Below are 15,165 nucleotides of genomic sequence, written 5' to 3' on the forward strand. Positions count from 1 at the left end.
CAATCATACTTGATGTTATAAATGTCAATGGCTCGCTTTTCTAATATCCAATCAAGATGAATTTGAGTGGTTTCCATAAATAGTAATTATGTAAAGCGGGATCTGCCAGTGAACAGCAACAGGGTTTTCATTATAATCTGTCAAATGTTGTTTTCATTAATGCTGTCGTGATCTGTAAAGCATGATTAAACATTTTCAAAGCCATTTCTACCAACTTAAAAACTTTTTATAAAGTATGACTTTGTTTAAGTACTTATCGGCAAATCAAAACCACCCTGTACTTTTAGAAAGAGCCATGAAAAGTATTTGAGAATGCAGTTTGATCCAGCTCACATTTAATGTCCTCAACACACACACACACACACACACACACACACACACACACACACACACACACACACACACACACACACACACACACACACACACACACACACACATACATACACACACACACACACACTGCTTCACATTCAATGCAGAAAGCCCCACAGAAACACATAAAAGAATAGAGATTATCTTTTCAATTTCGCCCAGCCCATGGTGTTATGCAAACAAGATGGAGTGAAGAGGGGAAATGTGGTTAGTTGAATCTATCTCTTGAACCCAGAGGAGGCAGATCTGTCAGGCTTTAAGTCCTAATGTGCTGCAGCTGATCCCTCCAGCTTTCACAGCCTCATTCCATCTTTCAATCACGAGATTATAACGGACCCTTAATGCGACACAGACTCCACATTCCCCGAGTCTGTAAAGGCCTGCAGGCATCCAAATCATATTGTTCACATTGGGCTTGAAACAGTCCGAAGATGACAAAAGTATGTGACGCGCACACACACTGGGACACACACACTGTTTTCATCAGGCAATGGACGGGAGGAGAGGGAGGTGATTAACTGCACTAAAGACTTTGGGAGGGAAATTAGTTTTTGATCAAGGTTGGATTAAAATCGAAAAGAAAGTTTAGACCTCTGGAATGTATGGGATGATAACTAAGTATAAAACACACATTCCCCCCGCTTAGGGTTTTACAAGTGGTATTTATGTTGGCGCCACTGTCACAAAGAAAACCAAATCACTTTACATTTCCCCTTGAGAGCAACCAACAACACAGGACGCACTGCAATTTGTTTTTCACAGTTACTTCGGTTGTTGCAATGTTCGCCATTTCCCCTTCTTGGAATATTAACTCCAACAAGGACTATAGGACACTCTTTGGTCAGCTACCGATGGCTGAGGGGAAATAAATCTCTATCCTCCTCTTGTTTTAGTTGTGCAATAGTTGTTGTGCCTTATTTGTGCCATAAATTGAGATTTAAAACAACAAGATTGTACCTGGTCGCTACAGAATTTCATAGTGAATTTGAGACGTATATGCAACCAATCTAAACGCTGATTATGTGATTAGCTCATAATGATGAGTTAAAGCAAAAATCCAAGTCTGTGTTGAACAAATTCAGTGGGGTATCCTTCAAAGTGTAGGTCTTTAACTACCAAATTCACCATTCGTGCTTCTAAGATGGTGATTCATTGCTGACCCCAGTCCTTATTGTCCCATTGCTGGGTCAAAAAACTTCAAATGAAACAACCAACATGACAAACGTACCTCGATTTGACTAACTGACTTTGTTAGCTTTAGCCTAACTTGAGTTTTCAGACAAGCATTTTCTGATTTAACAAGGACTCAATATGTTGTCCGGTGGTATGGTAACATACTGCAGTTATTTTTGTGTCTTCTTTCTGAGTCAAAGTTTAAAAAATGTCAGACTTAGTTTCCAATTATTTTTTGGGCAAACACAGGGGGATTAAAGTGACCCATAAACGCAGCATTTAAAGATTTCTTTCTGGGTCACTGAAGCAGAACTAAACACACACACACACACACACACACATACACACCTGCAGATAAAAGGACAAGTGGGTTTTGAATCCAAACTAAAAGATTTCTACAAACACACACTAAAGAAAATATGAGAACATTTATGCTTTGTGGAGCTAAATTACACACACACACACACACACACACACACACACACACACACACACACACACACACACACACACACACACACACACACACACAAACATATGCATCAGAGAATGCAAACAGACACACACACACTCACACACACACACACACACACACACACACACACACACACACACACACACACACACTCACTCACTCACTCACAGAGACTTATGGGATAGTCAGACACTGCTGAGTGGTTGCATTGTTGATGACAAGGTCCCGTGAAGGAAGGACAGGCTTCCTGTCTGTGATCTTGTTGTCATGGCGACAGCAGGTCCCAGTCAAATGGATTAGCTCGGATGCTTTGATCTTTAAGAGGGAACCCAAAGAGGATCCCTAAATGGGCTCCACTCGACCACATAAAACAAACCACGTGCATAGTTTGGGAGTTTTTCTGTCAGGGGTTTTCATCCTTCTCCACGCTCACTGGAAAAATCTGCATTTTAAATCTTCATTTTAAATCTCTTAAACCAGCATCTTGTTCGTTTGGTCACACGACAATTTGTTTGAGGCAGGAAACATTTTATTGGACGAAGTAAATATGACGGAGTGGAGCCAAATAATCAGTCTTTGTACTGTAGGGACGTGTCAATTACCTGGCAAGGTTAACGGGTTAGTTAGATCAAATAAAATAAACTCAGGCGCTGACGTTTTGTTGACAATGGCAGTAAATCGCTTGAAACTTGAGCAGTTGGCTTCGGTACATGTGGCTGGTTTGAACATGAAAGCTCATATTGGTACTTTGTGTTTAAAGGGGCCCTATTATGCTCATTTTTAGGTTCATATTTGTATTATGTGTCTCTTCTGTGACATGTTTACATGCGTTAATGTTCAAAAAGCTCTCTCATACTGCTCTTTTCACCCTCTGTCTGAAACCAGAGCCCAGTCTGCACTGATTGGTTAGCTGGCCGGCTCTGTTGTGATTGTTCAACAGTTTAGAGATGTCCCGCCCCTTAGCCTATCACGTACAATGTGTTGGAGCGCTAGCCAATAGACAGGGATGTGACTTTGTCGCAGAAGTAAACAAGGGAGTCTGGAGGCGCATACAGTTTGATTTAAGCTATGCAGGGACATGTGTTGCATGTCATACCCTATGCTACATGTCTGTCCCTTCTATCTGATGTCAATGCATGCTGAAATGCTGCAAAACAAAACATAAACAAGCTGACAGTATGGCTTGCACTCTCTGGTTGGACTCCAGGTGACTTTGCCTTTGTGGTTTGTGGTTTTCGTTACCAGTAAGTCAGGTTGTATTGTGCATTTGTTAAGTTGTCAACACGCCTCTGCACCAAAGCAAAAAAGCACAACTACACCACAATTAAATACATTTTGATCCTGCAGCTCATTATAAACCTTTTTGAAATTTCCCGGCAGCCGGCTCAAACACCATCACTCAGGAAACCCCTCTCTGTCTTTGACTTTAATAAACAAAATCAGCTCGTAGTTGTTTATTCTGAGTTGGGTTTCGATTGCCCTCCAATCAAAACACTTGGATCGTTCCATTGTACTTAGCATCTACCATCCATTACCCTGCCATTGTACTGCCCTGCTTCGGTTTACTGCATAAACAGTTATTTGACATGTAAGATAAACACTTCATGTGCATGTCTGCCTCATAGAGAGAGAGAACTATAGAAAGAAAGAGGGAAAGATGAAGAAAAATTGTGGAAATACGGACTTTCTGCCATTATCCTTCCTCTCGCTGCAGACAGTGATGGGAAAGCATTAAAGGGGTCACATTATTCGTTCTTTTCCTTTCTTTTCATGTCTTCTCAGCTACATTACCGTCCCCAGTGACCGGCGACCCACCAGCGGGAAATTCTTAAATACACGCCTTTATGTTCTTTGTGGTGGAAGACGAAGCTGCGTAGGCTTCCTGCCAAACTCTACGCTGTCACATGGGGGTCATAAATCACAACTATTATGAGGTTTGTGTAATGGTACAGTACAGAGCGGTCTTGCAGAGTAGTGGAGGAGACGTATTGGACTCAGCTGGTCGTGCTGCTGATGCTCGTGTGGTTGTTGGTGGTCAGACAGCTTGTCCTTTAGACACAGGACCGGGGTACAGAGAAAACCCGCTGTGTCAGCAAATATTCAGGCTGCTCAAGTGTCCTCAAAGGACAAAGTCAAACTGGGAAAAATTGATGCTAAACTATCAGAGAAGTAAGGGTTTTTTCTGTTCCGTGAGGTGTTTTTTCTTTGTAGGGTACATGCACACATATTGATAACATCAAACCAAAAATAAAGAACTATTTTTGAATCATTTTTGAATGATTCTTTACTAAAAACGGGCTGCTGTGAAATAGTGTTGTCGTCTAACAATCAGAAGACATGTTGAATTATCCTTGGGCGAACTAAACCCTAAATTGTGTTAATTTGGTGTGTGAATGTTAGTTTCCTTGATCAGGTGGCACCTTGCCTCTGCGTCTGTATGACTGGATGTGAATGGGTGACTTATGTATGGAAGCACTTTGAGGGGTCATCAAAACTGGGAAAACGATATATCTATCTAATCTAATCTATTTGAGGATCAAAACTGCAACAAATTAACATCAGGGTTCATTTATTTTTCCTGAAAGTATTTTTCATTAAACGCAGTCAGACCAGCTCCTCAACAGACTCATTTTGGGATCACTTGCACTTCAAGGGCCCCCATTGGCCTTTACCTAAAAAAATAGCCCCATACCAACGTAACAGGAAGAGAAATAAAATAACTACAAAGAAATATAAAATTACTAAAAAAGAAACACAAAGAGACCACAAAGAGACACTAACCCACCACAGTGAGAGGCTCGGAAACTTTTACGTCTGTGGGATTTTTACTATGGCAACAACAAGCAGCTAAACATGCTGCATTTTCTTTAACAGCCACAACTTTCTTTTACTTTTTGGGACCATTATAACTCGCTGTCCCTCCACCGACTGAGAAAACCCACAGCTGAAAGCAACAAGTTCAGACATGTTCTTTGGGTGAAGCCACAAGTCATTCTGGGAAATGTAGTTACTGATACTAAAGTAGAAGAACATGAGGCAACCGTGAGAGATATTATCTTCCTTTTATGGATGACAATTTAAGCCATTTCTATAACTTTATTTATGTTCAAGATCAATAAGTAAAAAAAATTATTTGCAAATTATATAAAATAATGAATACAGTCTATGGGAGATTAAAATACCAAATCTGTAAAATAGTGATAAAGTAAAATATATAAAAAAATGTATATACAGAGGCAAGTCTTAACAGATTGGTCTTGAATTCTTTTTTTTAAATGCGTTGTAATGGCTCAGTATATTTAAAACAAAGCATTTCTCAGCCTAAATGTGACATCCAATTTAACTTTTGCCACTATATTCTCATGCTGTTCTTGCTGGTTTGCACCTAATCACTCATTTATGCAGATGACTTGATGTTTTGCTGCTAAAACCTCTTCAATGGTCAGTGGTGGAATATAATGAAGTCAAGTACTGCACCTTGTACTTCTACTCCACTACATTTTGGAAGTCAACTTTTAACTTTTGTTGACATTTTAGTCACTTTACAAATCCAATACAAAAAACAATACGATTAAAAACAAACAAGTAAGGCATAGAACGATAGGTTTAGATTTCCAGCAGTCATTAAAATCTCCACCTTAATCAGCTGGGAAGAACACATTGATGCATCAATAATCATAGCCTCGTTATTTAATATATATCATGTTTGTGAAATGGGCTATTACGCTTACAGGTGGGGTAGGTACGTTTGAGAAACCGGCTCGAGATACACTTTTTGTTATATTCCATGGAATGCTCTTAACATCCCGATAGCAATGAATATCTTGAGTGCTTTGACAAAAAATCCATACAAAATGTCATCTGTGGAAGCCGTAGCGCTGTAAAAAGCACGACCAATCATCTGAGCCGGCCCGGCTAAAGTAACTGGATGGCCTACCTGCCTGTCAGCCTTCCATCTGTGCACAAACTTATCTCGTGCCCTCATTGGTCATGTGCGCGTTCGTGTGTGTTGGAGGAGGGACTCTGTAAGGAAGTGGCAGACTTGTTTCGGCTGTGTATTTTCAAATTCTAGCGCACTCGAGCTGGTTTCTCCAAAATTACCTACCCCACAATTTGTTGATGCCAATACTGCCAATGCCAATAGATTTTGAGTGCAGGACTTTTTAACTTGAGTATTTTAACAAACAAGTATTGCTATAAAATCTGATTATCCTTTCACCAGTGTGAATGTATGATAGTTTTTGTTTTATTACATGCATAATAATATATCGACATAAACTTCTTAGTTCATCTTTGGTGGTGTTTTTTTGTAGACAAAGACCCCCTGCTCTGTCTGTTTGGTGCAGGAAGCATCCCAGTAAACTCTGCTGGCATGGAGGCAGCCCCCCCGTTGTCGCCCTGCACCCATCTTCTCTCTCTTCTTTTTTACATTTCGCCTCTCCACCACAAGCCAGTCCAAAGAGCATCTGGTTCCTCTTGGGCCTGCGGTCACAACACTGAGAGAGCGCCACATCAAAGCTCCCTGCATCCAGCCCACAGAGAAGAGAGGAAGAGGAGGAAGAAGAGAAAATCTGGGACACATTCTGTTTCACACACACACCACAAAGCTGTCTTTGCTCATGGAAAACTTGCAGTGGTGTTGCGTTGAGAATCCATCAATCTCCGCGCTCTGACCACTTCACTCGCGCAGATAGTCTGACTCTGGCTCCCACGCTCATCTTTTTACTGCTTAAGAGGCTTAAGACGTTTTTCAAGCTCTTAAGTTTGTTGTATGTTTTCTATTGTATTAGTGTTACATCATGTTTATGCAATTATGTCAATGAAACTCAACCTCAAGCTCTCTAATGTGTGTGCTTGGAGATCTCTGAGCAAACAAATCTGCACTGTAAAAAAAGATCAAAACGCTCTTAATGCCTTTCCTGTCTTCAGGCCTGGACACGTACACACACGTACACACACGTACACACAGGTACACACACGTACACACACTTACACTGACACACACACACACAAACTCACACACAAACTCACACACACACTGACACACACACTGACACACAAACTCACACACTGACACACACACAAACTCACACATACACACTGACACACACTGACACACACACACAAACTCACACACACACTGACACACACACACACACACACACACACTGACACACTCACACACACAAACTCACACACACACACACACACTGACACACACACAAACTCACACACACACTGACACACACACAAACTCACACACACTGACACAGACACACACACACACTGACACACAGACACATACATACACTGACACACACTGGAGAGAAGATCAAATGTTGAGGGGAGTGATGGGAAGTTTTTTGAAATGTGACCCTCTAGCAATTTCCCCATCACTCAAAGGCACCGCAGCTCAAACATGAGGGTACCTGCCGCTTCCTGGTGCTCCTCGTGTTCGACAGCTGAACATTCAGATAGCAATTTTCTCCCTGCACAGACACGTTTCTGACAATTGATGTAATGAATTACCATCCTATTGCATTTAGTCTGTGCTTTAAAGCATTAGTAACAGATGAAAGTAATGTGGGCCCAGAAGGATGGAATGATGGTTAGGAGGGTAGTTCTGGTGATGGGAAGGTTATCAGGTCAAACCCACCTGGAGTGCAGCTCTGCAACTCCTGCATGTTTTACAATTAACAACGCATCAACGAGTATCCCTTTTTGTGCACTAGCCGAAAACAATACTATACGGTCTCTGATCTTGAATCCTTTTCAGTGGCTTTTGATGATAGGTGACTTGTGGAATGTACGATATAAAAGCCAGAAATAGATTAGGTTATTGAATCAAATAGAGGAAGAAACACAGTGAATATGTGACAATTTAAGAAACACAGAGAAGTTGGTTTTGGATATTAAAAAGCTTTGTGCTTTCAAATGTGAAATACTATTAATAACTACAGTGTTGAAAATAGCTGGTAAATAGCACCTTGACTTTATACTTTTGGTCTTGTGCCAAAGTGTGTTTGTAACACTGCATATTATCCTGAAAATATTATTTATTTTATTATATAGTGTTTCAACTGCTTGATTAATTTCTGATTCATACATTTAATAATAATAAAACAATAATACAAATAATAATAATAACTTGCTTTCAAATGTCGTTTTTCTCTTTCTCTTTTATGGATCAAATTATCCAAATGACACAGTTTTATATCCTAAAATGCAAATCAACAGCTTTCCAGATGTTTTAATGATGACACATTGTAGTTGATCTCTGTGTGTTATTTTCCTACACCATTAAGTGATTTCCTCCCTCTCAACCTCCAGAGAAGTGACCTGAACGTCATGATAGAAGTTCAAACACCAATATCGTATTAACACAGCCTGATAGAAGCCCGTCCTGCAGCTGGGAATCTGTGCTGGGAAGCACAAATGCCGGCCACACAACATCAGGGTGGAGAAAAGCCTGTTGACCTCATCGCTCTGAAAATTCAATGAAGGGTCAATGGCTCAGGAGTAGCACGAGAAGCTGTGAGTTCAAAGGTCAAATCCACCTGTCAGTCCCCACAGAGGGCTGAGGCTGACAGGAGCTTGACTCAACGCCAACATAGAAAATAACTATCGTTAGAACCATAAGAGCTCGAATTCCCACAGAAACTATAATGTAGAAACAGCTGTGGGTCTGTTATTATACACGTTTCACATATTTGTGGATACCAAAAACCATAGTTTGAATATTTCTTCAGAGTATATTGCCGTATTCCTTTTTTGACCTTACTTTTGTCTTGTTCCTTGTTGTTTTTGCATTTTGTAATGCTATAGTACTTATAGTAATCGTTTTTTATGACAAACAATAGTTACTAACAACTAATTTGTTCAATTAATGTCAAGATCCTTACTTTAAAACGCACTTTAAATCCTAAACTATCTCGGATTGTAACTAAAACTTAGATATTTTAAGCCTCAACCTCTGTTTTGTCCATTCATTCAACAAAATATATCGCAAGCTTCATGTATGTCTTCAGTTCAGGAACAAATTTGAATAATATCAAGATTAAAAAATGCACTCTTACTTCGAAAATACTCTTTATGAGGTCAAGAATAACACTTTTTTTCTATTTTATAATGAAAACATGTTGTTCACATGATACAATCGAGCAGCTTCCAAACCTTTGTGATGCATCCCTTAATATGTTTTTGCTTTTAAATGACAATGTATGCTGTGGCCTCTTATTACAAACAACTTTCATAGTCATAAAATACAATATTTGATGTGTAGCATACGATGTTCCCCAGCTAAGATGTTCACAGCATGAAAATAAAACGATTATTAACTGGCACCAGCTCTTAAAACCACATTTTTTTAAAGTTGTATTACTTCCATATTCCTAAAGCCCTGTCATAAATTAAAATTGGTTGAAAACAAGCTCTAAAGGAAAGTAATAGTTTGACTTTAAGGGGCGGTAATTGTTGGTCATTGTTGTCTTTCTCTGAGTCATAAATCTGAATCCACAGTGATTCTACGTCTGATTTGCGACGCTGCTCTCCTTCTAATGGTCAGGAAACATTTGACAGTTTTTTGTTCCTCTTCTTCAGACTCATGCCAGAGCCTTTGAAGCTTGCAGCTGCGTGTCGCACCCAGGGGGGAAGCCACTTGGACAGATATCAAATAAAGTCTCTGTATCTGACATCATGGCAACCCTGCATCAGAACAGGCAGTTATTGTTGGTCCTCTTTGTGCAGCCCGGCAAACATTATTATGTTGAACAAATGCTATTAACACGTGTTGTTAAAAGCTGGGACAACATGTGCTGACATTATCTTCTTGTGGAATTAGGCCTTGTTAGATGTTTAACACTGTTAATGGCTTGTGTCACATTCTTTAAAGGTCCCCTATTATACTGTTTTTCATCAATATATTATAGGTCTCAGATATATACAAAACATGTCTCTGAAGTGTTTGCCTCGAAATAACCTTAGTTGGTTATTGGCCAAAAAATCAGCTCACTTTCAGACAGGTTTTTATATAAATGGATCAGGACAAAAAGTGAGTGAATCTTTTTTCCTGAAACTTTCAGAATGTCTTTACACAGAGGGGACACATGTTGATGAAAGACATGGACAAGTGGATTTTGCATAATAGGTCCCCTTTAATATTAAAACGTACATTAAAGGAGGCCTATTATGCCTTTTGGGGTTTTCCCTTTCCTGTAGTGTGTTATAGGTTTGTGTGCATGTAAATGTTCTCTCCAGAAGCTATCATTTTTTCCCTAAAGGAATAATCTGCCTATAATCTCTAAAACACTACAAGCTACAGACAAAGCCAGTGCACGTGTTCCATATAATTTGGTCCTATGTCCTCAAAAGGCACCAATTTCGATTTTCTGACTAATAACTCATGAGCATTGAGCTTGTCTCGATTCTCCAGCAGTTCTGTAGAAACAAACTGGCCAAGTTTCTTTTCCCTTTATCCCCTCTTTTCAAACACTTAGTACCTACAAAGCTGGTTTTCCGGTCACTTGAAGAACCCATCATGTATATTTATGGTTATGGTTGTGCTTTTAGCATAAATCAGCGCTGCTGCAGTCTGCGAGGGCCTCTGCTTCCTCTTCTTCTGCAGGACGATGTCAGCCTGTGTGTTCACTGAGCAGCTGGCACCACACAGGACAAACAGGCCAGAGGCCACACAAACCACAAGAATCCTGACTTCGGCATGGCGGAGCAACAGCTAAAGCCTCTTTTAGGTTGTTTTAGACTGAGAAAGGGTCATGCTGCATCATGGCTGTAAAATATTACTTCTTTCTTGGCTTCTTTTAGCTTCTCCCCTCCTTTTTATTTCTATATATGTGTTTTTCTTGCTTCAGCTCATTCTCGTCCACGATGAAAAACAACCTCCTGAAAACTCGCCTTAAGTAAACAATCCATCAGATAACATGACAGTTTATGGGATCTGTCAGTGTTTAGCTTGTATCATTATTCCTCTGAGCTTTGCCGAGTGTTTTCATATCAGCGTTACATTACGTTACGTTCTGCTTACTGTCAATCAACTCACACCCACATTAAGACCTCGAGCTCTCCTGGAGGAAGCAATCGCTCAAAAGCTTGTTGCCTCTCCAATTGAAATGTTACATCTGGGGGAGTTGTTGTATTTGTTCAAGCTCCTACAAGTTGGACGTGAGTGCCTGAGTTTCTTTGATTATGCAAATAAAACCAAGATGAAGGCAGCAGGAAGTGTGTTTCTTCAGCCCCCATTTTCTCCCTTGTTTCTGTGATTTGCTTTTTTTTCAGGGACAATTTCTCCTTGACCCTGCAGTTCCACACGATGGGATCTCTCATTGCACATGGGGGTATTTACCAGCACTAGATGAAAAGACCTCCCCTCCTCTCCCTGTCTCCCTGTTTCCCGCTCATAGTCTGGATTGATTTAACTGCACTGTTTCAATTGCCTCTGCAGCAGCAGATGTCGGCCATATTGAAACTGAACTTGGACACAGGCCTGCTCTACCTTTTCGGCCCAGATTCGATTGTTTGACTGCTGAAGTATCACATTGATGCAGTTTGAGCAAACATGGGTAAAGTAGTGTTTGTGGATATATTTCACACGCTTTATCTCACTTTAAAGGGCGATTCCAGTCATTTCACACTTGAAGATCAGTGAAAAGTACTATTGTGATAACCGTTGAATGTCGTCTGTGACTCTCAATGGTAAAATAAAACATGATATGTCATCAGGGTTATATTTATGTGGACATGAAGATTAGAAAATGTCCTGTTAATAATGGATTAACATTTGGGGTCAGAGTTTGAAAGATGTGTGTGAATCTAGTTAACTGACGTTTGCCATATGGACTTAAAAATAAATAGTGTTGTGTTTAATATCTGTGTTTCAGCTGCCTTAAAGTAGCCAAACATGTGTTAATGCAGGTCTATGTAGCTTTACAATGTGGTCCACAATGTTTGACAAATCAGCTTTTCCCACTTCTTTATAGAAGCAAAATATTCACATCTGAGACTCCATGTAAAATGTTGTTGCACAATTCCAATAAATACACTAATGCTTTGTTTTTCACATTCCTCTAAAAGTCAAGCTGACAGTTTGGTATGTTTAAAACCCTTGGGATCTCTTGTTGTATTTAATATCAAACACTGTGAGTTGAAACAAAGCTTGGCTGCTCTGTATGATTTTCTGACAAAGACTGTTGGGTTAGAGAGGTTGAACTCCAGATGATGGTTAATATATCACTGAAAACACATTGGCATGCTGTCAGTAGCTCCTCTGGCATCATACAGTAACAAACAATCAACAGTTGAAACAATTAACATGCCATAACTCAGTGTGAGTTTTATATGTAATGTGCGCCACTCCCTTCTCATTCTGCCTTTTACAGCACCCTCGAGAAATGACACGAATGTCTGCAGGGAGACATGGAAAAAAGAAGCAAACAGAAAACAGTCATCCAGTTCTTCAGAACACAACTTTAATCAGAACCAGAGTCACTGCTTCTTTGAAATGTCCTTACTCACATTGATCTGCTCTGGCATGTTTAGGGACACTGATGACAAAGGCTGAATGAAAGAAACATGTTAGAAAGACCAGTATTTACAGGAGAAAGCAGGATCATATCAACATTTCCTTCAGAAGATCTGAGGGTACAAGTTTCAGGCTTGAGGAGTAACAGATTACATGTAACGGGATTCCATAATCAAGATATAAAAAATCTGTATTCTCTTACAGGTTTATAGATTTGTATTTAAATGAAGATTGCTAGCAGGATAACAGTGTTTCAATACATTTTAAAATAAAGATTAGTACATTATAATAATTATAAAAGACCCGCTTTCTGAAACTAGACAACTCTGATTGGTTAGCTGACCGGCACTGTTATGATTGGTCAACCGTTTAGAGATGTCCCGCCCCATTAGCCTATGTGTTGTAGTGCTAGCCGATAGAAGCGCGAGTTACATAGTGACGTCACTTTGTTTGTGGAGTAAACAAAGGAGTCCAATGGAGGCGGGGCGGGGAGGGGCAGAAAGACCTCTAGAGAGAGCTTTGGGGATTTTAGTCTTTGCAGACCATTTACATGCACCAAAACTTATATAGCACACCAAAAAATCATAATAGGGCCTCTTTAAGATAACAACATCTTACTGATATGACTTTCTCTTGTCTTTATTTGGCTTTCATTTGATGTTGTGGTGATCGGAAAGTAACCAGGTTACATCACTTGTATATTAGGTTAATGATTCCTTTTTAACAGCTAACTAGTAATTATAACCGGAATACATTTTTTAAAGTTTCCCCGAAAACCACTCACTGGTTTTACTGTGCCCTTGAGTCTTTTGACAATGGAAGCAGCCTTATTTCCAGCGCTCATGGATCACATTGCTGCAGCGACACAAAGAAGGAGCGGAGATGCTTTGATTCTCCACACAGGACAACGCAGGGGTCAACACCCCAGAACAAGCCCCCCAGTCTCACCTCCCTGCCTTCAGCCTCTCCTTTATACAGCTCTTCTTATTAAAACCCCTCTCCGGCCTTCTTGCAAATCCCATCAGTCTGTTTGTCCGGATCTTGCACGGCGGCTTTTCCCGGATCTTGAGAAAAGAAGGAATTGAGAGAAAGAGAAAGAGAGAGAGAAAGGAGGGCTGAGGTCACTCTCCCAGAGCATGGATCCAGGATTAGAGGAAAAAGAGCAAATACCATGCAGCGGATACAGAGGGAGGCAGCCTTGAGGGTTAAGTCGCCAAACAATAGAAATTAATTAGAACTCCCTCTGTGGAGCAATGCTCTACTGATTAAGGATTGGAGGATTATTGGATAAGCACAAATACTGCTTCTTGTGAAGAATCGGGCCTCTGTCAGTATCATTTCAATGTGAAGCATGCCATGTCAACTTTACTGCTAAAGTATTTTGGCTTAAAAGTTTGCAGGGTCATAATGTTTTTCTAAACTAAACAAAATCAGTCAATACTTAAATGTTATTCAACCTTTTAAGTTGGTAAAAATGACTGTCTGTTTTTTTAATTATTATTTATCAACTTATTTATAGAGTTTATATAACTATACATTATACAAAACAAATAATTGTCCATAATCTGTGTCAATTTGGATCTTTAGCTGTCCATTATAAGTTTGCAAAACTAAATGTATGGAGAACTGGTTTAGATGTACGACTGTGGAAAACTAACTTTAGCGATTCATGTTAGACCAGGGGTCTCAAACTCAAGGCCCGGGGGCCAAATCCGGCCCGCGACTTCATTTTATGTGGCCCCTCAAGAGCTTGCAAAGAATATAATACGTTTATTATACGGTTACATGCCGCTTTACAGAAGCACGTTGCCCATAAACTACATGTCCCACAATGCATCTCGTTTTGTGACATGCGCTACAATTATTTGCCCTGGACTTCTGCTTTCAGATGTAGTTAATTACTAATTATTATCCTATCCGATAATAATCAAATTCAGAGGCAATAATGTAATATAATACATTATTTTATATATATTATATATTTATAGTTACAACCGGCCCTTTGAGTGCAACCTTTATGCAAATGTTACCCGCGATGAAATTGAGTTTGACACCCTGCTTCAACAAGATCTTATTCTCTATCCTGTTAATTCATCAACAAATAACAAGCGGAAGAGCATGTTTCTATTGATCATCAGTGATTGTAAGTTGAAACTGACAGAAAATATAGCATCATGAAAGAAAAATGAATGAGTTTGTCCGGATACAATCAGTGTTTAAAGGCTGGTAAACCACATTTGGCTCAGTCAGTCTCTCGCCTCAGGGTCAAAAGATCAGAGACAACAGCAGAGCACCACAAGATAAAACGACGCTGGAAACTCAAGGCCAAGTTACACCCCCACACACACACCCCCCACACACACACACACACACACACACACACACACACACACACACACACACACACACACACACACACACACACACACACACACACACACACACACACACACACACACACACACACACACACACACACACACACACACACACACACACACACACACACACACACACACACACACACACACACACACACACACACACACACACACACAGGTGTCCGGGAGGAAGAGGCTCTGTTAAGCTTGGTTGTTGTCCCTCCCTC

This window comes from Gymnodraco acuticeps, unplaced genomic scaffold (assembly GCF_902827175.1).
Source record: "Gymnodraco acuticeps unplaced genomic scaffold, fGymAcu1.1, whole genome shotgun sequence".
In the NCBI taxonomy this organism is placed as follows: domain Eukaryota; kingdom Metazoa; phylum Chordata; class Actinopteri; order Perciformes; family Bathydraconidae; genus Gymnodraco; species Gymnodraco acuticeps.